The sequence below is a fragment of the Apium graveolens genome, chromosome 2 (genome assembly GCF_009905375.1).
Source record: "Apium graveolens cultivar Ventura chromosome 2, ASM990537v1, whole genome shotgun sequence".
NCBI lineage: Eukaryota > Viridiplantae > Streptophyta > Magnoliopsida > Apiales > Apiaceae > Apium > Apium graveolens.
Genome location: NC_133648.1, coordinates 252,848,832 through 252,862,943, shown reverse-complemented (window position 1 = coordinate 252,862,943; position 14,112 = coordinate 252,848,832). Strand labels below are relative to the sequence as shown.

General features: G+C 39.9%; 1 non-coding gene across 1 annotated transcript; it reads right to left on the bottom strand.

Annotated features, from left to right (window-relative positions):
• Nucleotides 1-2,794: 2,794 nt before the first annotated feature.
• LOC141709568 (small nucleolar RNA R71) lies at nt 2,795-2,901 on the bottom strand. Its single transcript, XR_012570136.1, has one exon. It is a non-coding gene; the product is annotated as a small nucleolar RNA R71 (small nucleolar RNA).
• Between the last annotated feature and the right edge of the window lie 11,211 nt (nt 2,902-14,112).

The window sequence follows — 14,112 nt, the reverse complement described above, 5'->3', positions numbered from 1 at the left end:
AGAAGCTGGTCTTCTATGATATTTGAGAGTATTAGAAGAAGATTCATGATCAAAGAAGAAAAATATAATGGTGAGTATGTTCCTTTGTACATAACTTACACTGGTCAAGAAATGAAGATGGAAAAGGGAGCTGCGGTTCTGAAAGTTTTTCTCAACAATCCTCAGTTATCTTTCAGTCCTGATCATGAAGATGTTAGTTTAAGCTTTATGTTAATTGGTGATCTTGAAATAACTAAGAGTTTGTGACGCCCCAAAATCCGGGGTCAGGGATCTCGGAGGCCACGCCATCTCAATCACTATAAACCATATACCTCGCATCATAATCTATAAATACTCACACTTTACGACCCCACACTTATCACACACACACACACACTTAGAGGTTATTGTCTTAGAAATGAACCATTCATTACTAGAGTAATTCAACCCACAAGGTGATATTACAACCCAAAAGTAATTAAGTCTTACCGAGGAATAACCTTTAAGTAAGGCTAGTCCGTCGGTCAAATATACGTTTCTTATTTATTACCTTACATAAGTCATACTTATAAATAATCCGAACTAAAAACAACTGAAAACCAATCCAGCTTATTCGGACTACCTGTGGTACCGCACCAAACAATCTACGGAACAGCTGGCCATTTCCTACCCGTTTCCTGGCTGTGTGATAAGTGGCGTTTTATACCACTTAGAACGTCTTAAAATGGCTTAAATTGGTGTCTTGAAATCAAGTATTTTGTGTATTTGATGCGTTTTTCTAGTGTTTATGCATTTCAGGGTATTAGTTGCATTTCGGGGGAGGAATCATCAAGAATAAGCCTTGGCATGTGTTCACCATTGCGAGAGGAAAGGAATGGGCAGATTACGGTGAAGAAACGGAGCAAACCTGGATTTTTTCCAGTAGAGGCCTGCACGCCCGCGCAGCAATGCTGAGCGGCCACGCAGCAACCTGCGCGCCCGCGCAGCTATGCTGAGCGGCCGCGCAGGGTCGGGGAAAAAGATAAATTATTTTAGACTTCTACTTCTGTTTAGCTTCCAACTTCTATATAATCTGAGTTTTATGGGACTATTATATAGGTAGATTTGAGACGTTTTCACGGAGAGTATTAAGGGGATTATGTTTTAGATTGTGTTTTACGCAAGAAGCGAAGGAGATAAGGAAGAAGACCGATTTAGCACACCGCAACGAAGAGGAAGCATATTTTCTTGTGATTCTTGTTTCGTTGTAACGTTGGATGCTAGTTTTCTTGCTTTGACTTATTTACTCTTGTGACGTACTCTGTTTTAATATAATTAGTTTAGTTATTATTTTCTTGTGTTTGTTTGTCATAATTTCATATGAACCCATGATGGCGATAAGTTCTATTATGGGCTAATCGTGATCATGGGGTTGCAACGGATTTATTATGGAATTCTTTAGTTAATGGTTTAATACTTTAGTGTGTGATGATTGCATGATATCTAGTATTGGTTGTGCGTATTCGTCTTATGTGCGTCGCGAACATATAAGATAGGGTGTTAATCTCTCGTGAAGCGACGGTGGATCTTGAGATTTAGAACTTGCCATGCTAGCATAGGTTCATGAACGTTGAGCATGATTAGTGGGTAACTCTAACAGCTTTATTTGCCCTATGTAATCAAAAGGAATAACTTGAGCTTAAATCGTTGTGTTGTCAATTTCTGTAGACATATAGGAACTCAACATAATTGATGACTATTCAACTTCTATCTTAATTGTGGATGCTTGGTAGAATGGTATTAGTACAATGAAAGTTGGCTTTTATCAGTTTCGTGTTATTCGATTAATATCATCACTGTCACATGCTAAAGGTAATAGCAATGGCTATAGAAGGAAGTAATAATGAAGTTGTGATCTCATGAGTGTTTTATTATTGATAAATTGAAGTGTTAGTTAAGTGGTTAATTAAGTAGTTAATTATAGTTAATATTTAATCAACAATTTTAAGTGTTATTATCTTAACATTGAGAAGTAATCATACATTGGTGAGTGAGTTTAATTAGACAATAATTTAGTCTGAGTCTCTGAGGGAACGAACTAGAAAATATTTTATATTACTTGCGAACGCGTATACTTGCGTGAATATTAGCACGTGTTTTCGCCCTACCAAGTTTTTGGCGCCGCTGCCGGGGACTCGGCGTATTTGTTTAGTTTATGTACTTACCATCATTGGTCATTAGGACTCAGTGATTAGGACGTAGTAGTTACTTACTCTTTTCGGTTGTGTTTCAGGTACTTTAGCAAGCGTTTATGCAAACTCGTTCTCGTGCTCGCAAGAGGACTTTAGATACAGCTGAGGAGACAGACGAAGTTCTTGATATTCCGGAGAAGTTAGATTTTGAGGATTCGGATTCAGGAACTGAGCAGAAAGAACCAGTAAACATGGGAGATCGTATTGTTCAAGCTGATCCAGCTCTTATGGATTTTTCTCGGCCTAAAATTGATGACATTCAGTCAAGCATCCTTCATCCGGCTATTCAAGCTAACACCTTTGAAATCAAGCCGGGCACTATTCAGATGGTGCAGAATTCTGTTTCTTTTGGAGGAGCGGCAACTGAAGACCCCAACATGCACATAAGGAATTTTGTCGAGATCTGCAGCACTTTTAAGTATAATGGCGTGACTGATGAGGCTATCAAGTTGAGGCTTTTCCCATTCTCACTGAGGGATAAGGCTAAAGACTGGTTACATTCTGAACCAGCTGGGTCCATCACTACGTGGCAAGATCTTGCGCAAAAGTTTCTGGTGAAGTTTTATCCAATGGCAAAGACTGCTGCTATGAGGAGTGCTCTTACTCAGTTTGCGCAGCAACCTACAGAATCTATGTGCGAGGCTTGGGAACGCTACAAGGAAATGTTGAGAAAATGTCCACATCATGGAATGCCGGATTGGATGGTGATCACTGGTTTCTATAATGGTTTGGGGGCCCAATCTCGACCCATGCTCGATGCAGCAGCTGGAGGAGCCTTATGGGCTAAAAGCTATACTGAGGCGTATAATCTTATAAAGACGATGGCTGCAAATGAGCATCAAAACCCAACTGAGAGGATGACGTCAGGCAAGGTAGCAGTTATTCTGGAAGTTGATGCAGCCACCGCTATTGCAGTCCAGCTCCAAGCGCTATCAATGAAGGTTGATTCTCTGGCTACGTATGGAGTTAATCAAATAGCTATGGTTTGTGAGCTTTGTGCAGGTTCTCATGCTACGGATCAGTGTTCTCTTGTCAACAAATCTGTTCAGTATGTGAATAATTATCAGCGACAACAACAGCCTGTGCCAGCAACCTATCATCCTAATAACAGAAATCATCCAAATTTCAGTTGGGGGAATAATCAGAATGCTATTCAGCCACCATATCAGCAAGGAGTGAGTAAACAGTTTAACCCACCTGGATTCCAGCAACCACAGCAGTATGCTACAAGGCAATCATATCCTCAATAGGGAAGTACAGCTGCACCCACTAGTGCTGATTTTGAGGAACTTAAGTTGTTGTGCAAGAGTCAGGCGGTTTCTATCAAGACCTTGGAAAATCAAATCGGTCAATTAGCCAATGCAGTGCTCAATCGTCAACCTGGCACTCTTCCCAGTGACACGGAAGTACCAGGCAGGAAGGAAGCTAAAGAGCAAGTCAAGGCTATTACCTTAAGGTCTGGAAAAGTGGCTGATGCTGAAAAGGCAAAGGAAGTCGAAGCTGAAGTTAGAGATGAAGAATCTAAGCAAAAGGAGAAAGCGGCGGAACCAAGGAAGACTACTGTTGAACACACTCTGCCTGAGGCTAATACAGGGGAGAAATAACTCTATCCTCCACCACCTTTTCCTAAGAGATTGCAGCAACAAAAGCTGGATAGACAGTTCGGGAAGTTTCTGGAGGTGTTCAAGAAACTTCACATCAATATACCTTTCGCTGAGGCTCTGGAACAAATGCCTAGTTATGCGAAGTTTATGAAGACTATTCTTGCAAGAAGGTGAAACTAGATGACCTTGAAACCGTTGCTCTCACGGAAGAATACAGCGCTGTTCTGCAGCAAAAGTTACCACCAAAACTGAAAGATCCAGGAAGCTTCACCATTCCTTGCACCATTGGCAATCTAACTTTTGACAAGTGCCTTTGTGATTTGGGAGCAAGCATTAATCTGATGCCGTTGTCGATCTTTAAAAAGCTGGATCTGCCTGATCCAAAACCCACATACATGTAGCTACAATTGGCTGACCGTTCCATTACTTACCCAAGGGGCATAGTTGAGGATGTGCTCGTCAAGGTGGATAAGCTCTTCTTTCCAGCAGATTTTGTTATTCTGGATTTTGAGGAAGATAAGAAGATTCCCATAATCTTGGGAAGGCCTTTCTTGGCTACTGGCCATACCTTGATAGATGTGCAAAAAGGTGAACTTACTATGCGGGTCCAAGATCAGGATGTGACCTTCAATGTATTCAAGGTAATGAAATTCCCTACAGAAGATGAGGAGTGCTTAAAAGTGGATGTGATTGATACTGCGGTTACTTCGGAACTCGATCACATGCTAATGTCTGATGCATTGGAAAAGGCCTTAGTGGGGGATTTTGACAGTGATGATGAAGATAGCAACGAGCAATTACAATATCTGAACGCTTCTCCATGGAAGTGAAAGCTGGACATACCATTTGAATCTCTTGGTACTTCTGACCTTAAGAATGCTGAAGGGAAGCTCAAACCATCAATAGAGGAAGCACCTACCTTGGAGCTCAAACCATTACCTGAACACTTGAGGTATGCTTTTTTAGGTGATTCATCTACGTTACCTGTTATTATTTCATCTGACCTTTCAGGTAGTGAGGAAGACAAGCTCTTAAGGATTTTGAGAGAATTCAAATCGGCTATAGGATGGACCATAGCAGACATCAAGGGGATAAGTCCTTCATATTGTATGCATAAAATTCTGCTAGAGGAAGGTAGTAAGCCAACTGTGGAACAACAGCGAAGACTGAATCCCATCATGAAGGAGGTGGTGAAGAAAGAAATTCTGAAATGGCTAGATGCAGGCATCATTTATCCTATTTCTGACAGCTCGTGGGTGAGCCCCGTACAATGTGTACCTAAGAAGGGAGGTATCACTGTGGTCGCAAATGAAAAGAATGAGCTCATCCCTACTCGAACAGTTACAGGATGGAGAGTATGCATGGATTATAGAAAATTGAACAAAGCCACAAGGAAGGATCACTTCCCCCTTCCATTTATTGATCAAATGCTTGACAGATTGGCGGGTCATGAGTATTTTTGTCTTCTGGATGGTTATTCCGGGTATAATCAGATTTGTATTGCACCAGAGGATCAGGAAAAGACTACCTTCACTTATCCATTTGGCACATTTGCTTTTTGCAGAGTTTCGTTTGGGTTATGTGGCGCCCCGGCCACTTTTCAGAGATGTATGATGGCTATATTCTCTGACATGATTGGAAATAACGTCGAAGTGTTCATGAATGACTTCTCCGTCTTTGGACACTCATATGATGAATGTTTGAATAATCTGCGCGCCGTACTCAAAAGATGCGTGGAAACTAATTTGGTGCTTAATTGGGAGAAATGTCATTTTATGGTGCGTGAAGGCATTATCCTTGGGCATAAGGTCTCTAGCAAGGGTCTGGAGGTGGACAAGACCAAGGTGGGAGTCATTGAAAATCTTCCCCCACCTAATTCTGTGAAAGGAATCCGTAGTTTTCTTGGTCATGCGGGTTTTTATCGGCGATTCATCAAGGACTTTTCAAAGATATCTAAGCCGTTGTGCAATTTGCTTGAGTAAGATGTGTCGTTCAAATTTGATGATGAATGTTTGGCAGCATTCGAGACTCTCAAGAAGAGTTTGATCACTGCACCAGTTATTACAGCACCAGATTGGACAGAACCGTTTGAGATGATGTGTGATGCGAATGATTATGCGGTAGGTGCAGTTTTGGGACAGCGCAAGAAAAATCTCTTCCATGTGGTCTACTATGCGAGTAAGACTTTAAATGGTGCCCAATTGAACTACACCACTACTGAGAAGGAGCTTTTGGCTATAGTCTTTGGCTTTGAGAAATTTCGATCTTATCTGCTTGGTACGAAAGTAACAGTATTCACTGATCATGCAGCTATTCGCTATCTGGTTTCTAAGAAGGATTCGAAGCCGAGACTCATTCGTTGGGTGCTTTTACTTCAGGAATTTGAGTTAGAGATCAAAGATAGAAAAGGTACTGAGAATCAAGTAGCTGACCATCTCTCTAGGTTGGAGAATCCCGATTCTACTTCACAAGATAGGACGTTAATCAATGAATCTTTTCCGGATGAGCAGTTGTTTGCAATTCAGAAGGAAGAACCATGGTTTGCAGATATTGTAAACTATCTCGTCAGCAATATAGTGCCTCTTAATTTGACATCCGCTCAAAAGAAGAAGTTTCTGCATGAGGTGAAGTGGTATATGTGGGATGAACCATATTTGTTTAGACAGGGAGCTGACCAGATCATCAGGAGATGTATCCCGTTCTGTGAGACGGAGGGGATATTACGAGACTGCCATTCCATGATTTATGGTGGACACTATGGAGGTGAGAAGACGGTAGCTCGTATTCTGCAAGCAGGTTTTTTCTGGCCTACTTTGTTCAAGGATGCTCATCAGTTTGTTTTAAGGTGTGATCATTGCCAAAGAGTGGGAAATTTGTCAAGGAAGGATGAGATGCCATTAAATGTGATGCTTGAAGTCGAGGTCTTTGATGTGTGGGGAATCGATTTCATGGGGCCTTTTATCGCTTCTTGCAATAATTAGTACATCTTGCTGGCAGTCGATTATGTCTCAAAATGGGTCGAAGTTAAAGCTTTACCGATAAATGATGCAAAGGCAGTGCTAAATTTTCTTCATAAGCAAATTTTCACAAGGTTTGGAACACCTCGGGTAATCATAAGTGATGAAGGATCGCATTTTTGCAACCGTAAGTTCACTTCTATGATGCAGCGTTATAATGTGAATCATCGAGTAGCTACTGCCTATCATCCGCAAACAAATGGTCAAGCGGAAGTGTCTAACAGAGAGATAAAGCGTATTCTAGAGAAGGTTGTTTGTACGTCAAGGAAGGATTGGTCTTTAAAGCTCGATGAAGCTGTTTGGGCTTACACAACAGCATACAAAACTCCACTTGGGATGTCACCGTTTTAGTTGGTGTACGGTAAGGGATGTCATCTACCGGCGGAGCTTGAGCATAAGGCCTACTGGGCATTGAATAAATTGAACCTGGATTTAGATGCAGCTGGTAAGAAAAGAATGCTTTAGCTTAATGAACTTGATGAATTTCGACTTCAAGCGTACGAGAATAACAAAATGTATAAGGAAAAGGTGAAGAGGTGGCACGATAGGAAGCTACATCCTAAGTTATTTGTGCCAGGGCAACAAGTTCTTTTATTCAACTCTCGGCTCCGACTTTTTCCTGGGAAGTTGAAATCAAGGTGGTCTGGACCTTTTATTGTCAAAACTGTGTTTCCACATGGAGCGGTGGAAATTTTTGAGAATGATTCGGACCAAGCATTCAAGGTTAACGGTCAGCGGTTGAAGCACTACTATGGGGACATGGCAAACCGAGAGGTGGTTAGTGCCATTTTGTTGACTACTTGAGAAAGGTACGGAACGTCAAGCTAATGACGAAAAAGAAGCGCTGCGTGGGAGGCAACCCATGAATTGTTGTTACAGGAACCCTTAGAAGTTAATAACCTATCCAAAAACACAAAAAAATCAGAAAACAGGGGCTGAAATTTTTTTTTTCCAGAGACCCTCTGCGCGCCCGCGCAGCTATGCTGAGCGGCCGCGCAGGGGTCGAGTTCCAGAAAATTTTTTACAGTTCAGAAAAAAAAAAAAAAAAAACAAAAACACAAAAACAGTTTTAGCCCATAAACCCACGAATTGTTCCCACTACCCCATCATTTTATCCCTTAATTCCCAAACCCTAATCTAATCCACACCCTATATATACATACACCTATCCTACATATCTCCCACAAAACTTCCTACACTTAAACCCTCTCACAAACATCAAAAATCAGTTCTTACACACTTTTATTCACGAATCAATGGCACCCAAGAGAGCACGCACTATTGACAGCAGCAGCACAGTTCCTACTGCTGATTCATCGAGGGGTACTGCTGCAAGGCCTCGGTTAACTGACAGAGCTGCGGAGGAGGAGTACACTAGGCTGTTGGGGAAGCCGATTCTGAAGGAGAGGGGGTTTTTACCATCAGGGAGGGATGGTGAGTTGTTGCCCATGATTGCAGAGAAGGGGTGGATAGCTTTTTGTGAGTCACCCGAAGCAGTACCGATGAGCGTTGTTCGCGAGTTCTACGCGAACGCGAAGGCTGAAAAGAATGGATTTTCTGTAGTCCGTGGGCTGACGGTTGATTATCATCCTGCGGCGATTCGCCGTGTGATTGGACAGCGAGAGAGGAAGCCCGAGGAGGAGAACTGGAATGAAAAGACTGCTGAGGATTTTGACTTGGATTTGATTTGTGCGACTCTCTGTCGACCGGGTACAGTTTGGACCCGCAGTCCAGGCAATAATGAGTATCGTCACTTTCCGGCGATCGCCATGAACAGGTATGCCCGTGCATGGAATGCATTTATATGTGCTAATATTTTGCCTTCTTCACATGCACACGAGGTCACAGTTGAGAGAGCACAGTTGTTGTGGGGAATTCTGCATGATGAGTACTATGTGGACCTTGGTGAGTTTATCTACCAAGGAATTCTGAAGTTTTTAAGGGGAGCAAAGCATATGAACATCCCTTATGCATCCACGGTTACGAAGCTATGCCGAGCAGTGGGAGTGAACTGGCCGGCTCATGAGCAGTTGCAGTTGCCAGCAGCTCCGATTGATTCTGGCACTCTGAATGGGATGCAGGAGTGGACCGGTGGTGAGCCTGAGGAGCATGGGCTGGGTTATCGTCTTCCGGGAGGGCGTCCAGCACGAGGTGCTACTATGGCTAGGCCAGGGCGTGGTGAGGCTGGTTCTTCGAGAGCTCAGGAGGGTGCTGGGATGGGTGATGCCCAGTATAGGAGGCTTTCACGGCGGATGGATGCCATGTATGAGACGCAGAGCAGGTTTGCTCAGGAGCTCACCCTTGCGTTAGGGACTGCTTTTCGAGGCCTTGGAGCTGATATCCAGTGGCCAGTTTTTGGTGAGGACTCTGCATACCCACCGCCTGATACTCCACCCACTGAGGGTGATGATGATGATGACTCTGAGTAGGTATACCCTGTGTTTCTTTCTACTACTTTCACTGAGGACAGTGAAGATTTTTAGTTTGGGGGTGGTAGTTAAGGAATATTGTGTGTATGTCATTTAGTTGCATATTCATGATAGTTTAGTTCATATAGTTGCATAATTTATGCCATTTAGTTTTTTTTTATGAATGTCATGTAGCTCATGCATTTACCATGATCCCTTTTGTAATAAGTTATCGACTGAATTGTGATATTGATGCGAGTGTAGTGATAGCATTAAAGTGATATTAAGTTGTGTAGGTTGATATGCATGCTAGAAACAATTGTAAGTCCACTAAGTCTTAAAGAATGCGTAAGGGCTAGATTGTTGTTATGATTTGGTTGTTTTCAAGGTCAATCTACTTATTATGCTTAGAATTCGATTATAGGTTCTTAGTGATAAAGACATGAAAAAAGAAAAAAATTTTGGAGAAAAAAATATGGAAGTTGTTGCTAGTTGTGGCTAGGCGTCAAATGGCTAGTAGCCGGCTCGCATATGTTGCGAGTAGTCTAGGGTTGAGCAAGATGGAGCAAAACGCACTTGCTCAGAAGTTATTAAAAAAAAAAAAAAAATTTGCATAATTGATCAAGAGTGGGCTCTTTGGTATTCGAGTTATTAAGTTCTTAGGGGACTTTGTGCCTAGTGACCTAAGGCTTTTAGAGTCTGGGATCCGCTAACCTAACACTCGTTACATGGATACCATTGTATAAATCTTTTGTGGACCTCACTCATTGCACGGTCAAATAAGCATTTGAGTTGTAAATAAAAAGCACGATTCCGTAGTAAGCTCCAGAGTTCTTGTAGTGTTGTATATCACTTTGTGCCTAGAATTTTTATTCTTTGTATAATCGTAGGATTGCCTTGAGGATAGTCTAGTCATAGTAATTGGTCTAGTTCCGAAGCATATCTGTTAAGCATTTGCACACACCACGTTTCTGGCTGTATGTCCGTTTGCATGAGTTTATTGATCTTTAGTTGTCTAACTGCATTCGTTGAGATGTGACAATTTGGTTGGTTAATTGTAGTAAGGGGGATCGTTGCATTTTCATATAGATTGCATTCATGCATATTTTTATTTATTTTTGAGTCTGTGACGCTTGAGGACAAGCATCGATTTAAGTTTGGGGGTGCGATAAGTGGCGTTTTATACCACTTAGAACGTCTTAAAATGGCTTAAATTGGTGTCTTGAAATCAAGTATTCTGTGTATTTGATGCGTTTTTCTAGTATTTATGCATTTCAGGGTATTAGTTGCATTTCGGGGGAGGAATCATCAAGAATAAGCCTTGGCATGTGTTCACCATTGCGAGAGGAAAGGAATGGGCAGATTACGGCGAAGAAACGGAGCAAACCTGGATTTTTTCCAGTAGAGGCCTGCGCGCCCGCGCAGCAATGCTGAGCGGCCGCGCAGCAACCTGCGCGCCCGCGCAGCTATGCTGAGCGGCCGCGCAGGGTCGGGGAAAAAGATAAATTATTTTAGACTTCTACTTCTGTTTGGCTTCCAACTTCTATGTAATCTGAGTTTTATGGGACTATTATATAGGTAGATTTGAGACGTTTTCACGGAGAGTATTAAGGGGATTATGTTTTAGATTGTGTTTTACGCAAGAAGCGAAGGAGATAAGGAAGAAGACCGATTTAGCACACCGCAACGAAGAGGAAGCATATTTTCTTGTGATTCTTGTTTCGTTGTAACGTTGGATGCTAGTTTTCTTGCTTTGACTTATTTACTCTTGTGACGTACTCTGTTTTAATATAATTAGTTTAGTTATTATTTTCTTGTGTTTGTTTGTCATGATTTCATATGAACCCATGATGGCGATAAGTTCTATTATGGGCTAATCGTGATCATGGGGTTGTAACGGATTTATTATGGAATTCTTTAGTTAATTGTTTAATACTTTAGTGTGTGATGATTGCATGATATCTAGTATTGGTTGTGCGTATTCTTCTTATGTGCGTCGCGAACATATAAGATAGGGTGTTAATCTCTTGTGAAGCGACGGTGGATCTTGAGATTTAGAACTTGCCATGCTAGCATAGGTTCATGTACGTTGAGCATGATTAGTGGGTAACTCTAACAGTTTTATTTGCCCTATGTAATCAAAAGGAATAACTTGAGCTTAAATCGTTGTGTTGTCAATTTCTGTAGACATATAGGAACTCAACATAATTGATGACTATTCAACTTCTATCTTAATTGTGGATGCTTGGTAGAATGGTATTAGTACAATGAAAGTTGGCTTTTATCAGTTTCGTGTTATTCGATTAATATCATCACTGTCACATGCTAAAGGTAATAACAATGGCTATAGAAGGAAGTAATAATGAAGTTGTGATCTCATGAGTGTTTTATTATTGATAAATTGAAGTGTTAGTTAAGTGGTTAATTAAGTAGTTAATTATAGTTAATATTTAATCAACAATTTTAAGTGTTATTATCTTAACATTGAGAAGTAATCATACATTGGTGAGTGAGTTTAATTAGACAATAATTTAGTCTGAGTCTCTGAGGGAACGAACTAGAAAATATTCTATATTACTTGCGAACGCGTATACTTGCGTGAATATTAGCGCGTGTTTTCGCCCTAACACTGTGAGTCTCATGGTAGGCATCTTGATTCACTGTTGTGTTGTGTCAATTTAAGAAAACAAGTGTGAGCTATAATGCCCAACATAATAATGTACAATATGGAAATGACTGTAATGATAAACTTACGTAAAACACCGTATATAATAATTATGTTTTATTCAAAAATAGTTTTCCTTGGTGTTACACACCTTCTCATGAAAACAATTCTTTAGTGGATTTTATTATCCTGTGAATACCTTAATGGTAAACCCAGCACCTAGGCTTGGGTTACGGTATTGCATTACAATTCCAATTGGAAGAATAGGACATTCACCGGAGCCACCGTATATGATGATCAGTCGTACTACGGAAATAATAACCTTCTCAACATGTAGATGGATGGTTCCCTTTTATTATTGGTTATCACCCTGGCCGCATTCGGGCCTTTTCTGTGTCCGTCCCTCTCAGGTACACACTTCGCGTCTATCTCTCTCAAGACACGGTTTTGCGCCCATCCCTCTCAGGTACGCATACTCCACATGTTCATCAGTGTATAAGATACCTTCTCATGTGGTAGTAAATTGGTAGTCTCCCCAGTCCACGAAGTACTGGGGTCTACCCCTCCTTGTCCTTGTAAGAATCTCATCATAAATCTGGAACTTATATTGTTCCCCAAGCATATTTCTTGTTGATATGTACACTTTAATTTGTACGTATATATATGGACTTCCGAGAATTTTTGGAGGAAGTACTAAGGATGTGAGTTGACTGTTGTCAACATATTCGTTATATAAGGGGGAGTTTCTTTTGAAACTATAATCAAAATATTTAAAATAAGTCGAGATAATATTCTCCGACGATATGAATTTATTCGAATGATTTTCCGAAATTCAGAAAGTATTTTGAATCAGGTTCTATGATATAATCAAACCTCGAATAATTATACTTTTAAAGAATATTTGAAATAATATCCCTCAACTAATTTATGTTTTAGTAATTTAATAATCTTTAATATTTAATCGAGTCTGAAATAAATATTCACTGGAGAATACTTCTCCCATAATAAATGAATAGTAAATAGCTATTTATTATTCGAACGATAAAGTATAGTTGAGGGAATACGATATTTGGAGGGAATACGATATTTGGAAATCGTTTTAATAAAAGTTTGAGGTGTTTAGTGTTTTGTAAGTGGACCTTGAGTCCTTTTAAAACGTACTACTATCACCGGGTGTTAGGTCCCAATATGTTTGTAAAGGGGGGGTTGAATACAAACTCTACCATTTAATTGAATTTAATGCGGAATAAAAAATGAAACAAAGTTCAAGTTAAATAAAACTATTATTAAACTTGAAAGGTGTTACAACAACGCTATCGTTTACAAGGGATTAATCTCAAATAAATTATCACAAATCTAGAATAAATTTGACATAAACTTTTTCTATTTTTGCAATAAAAAGATCAAATGCTAAAAGCGATTTGAGATTAAGTTCTAGGGATTTTGATCCGCTAGATAGTTACACAAGAACAAGAGAATGATTTCTAGTGGTTTAGATTTAACTTTAATTGCTAGAAATTAATGATCTTGAATTTGCAGTTGAGAGATGAAATACTTCTGCGGCTTCTGTTGTTTTTGTTCTTGAGTAGTTGAAGTGTATTCAATGTATTGAATGATCTGCGGCTCCTTGTCTTTTATAATTTAATCAACATAACTGAATTGAACTGGCAAGACAATCTGAGAATTGGCATAACTTTCGGTGAGACAATATGATTGAACTAGCAAGACAATTGGTGAGACACTCACTTGAGCTAGCATGACTTTCGGTGAGACAATTCCATAGCTAATAGAACTTCCGGTATGACAATCCATTTGAACTAGCATGACTTTCGGTATGACAATTGATTGTCATACTAATTCAATTGATTGTCATGCTGAATTAATATTGAATATAAATTCAAAATCAATTCTGAAAATTTATAATATTAATTCAGAATTAATTAATTAATTTATTCAATTAATAAATAAATTAATCTTTGCAGATATAATTTATTTTCTTAATTAAATTATATGACTTAATTAATTAATAGAGAATTAATACTACTCTTGAACAACAATCATTCTTCTGAAAATCTTCTGAAAATCACTGAAAAATATAAATCAATTCCACCACTTCATTGTTGACACTCGATGTACTGTCTGGTTCATGAGTGACTAACTTCCGTTACGTTTCTTCCTGTCTTGACTTTGATAACTTGATTTTCTTCA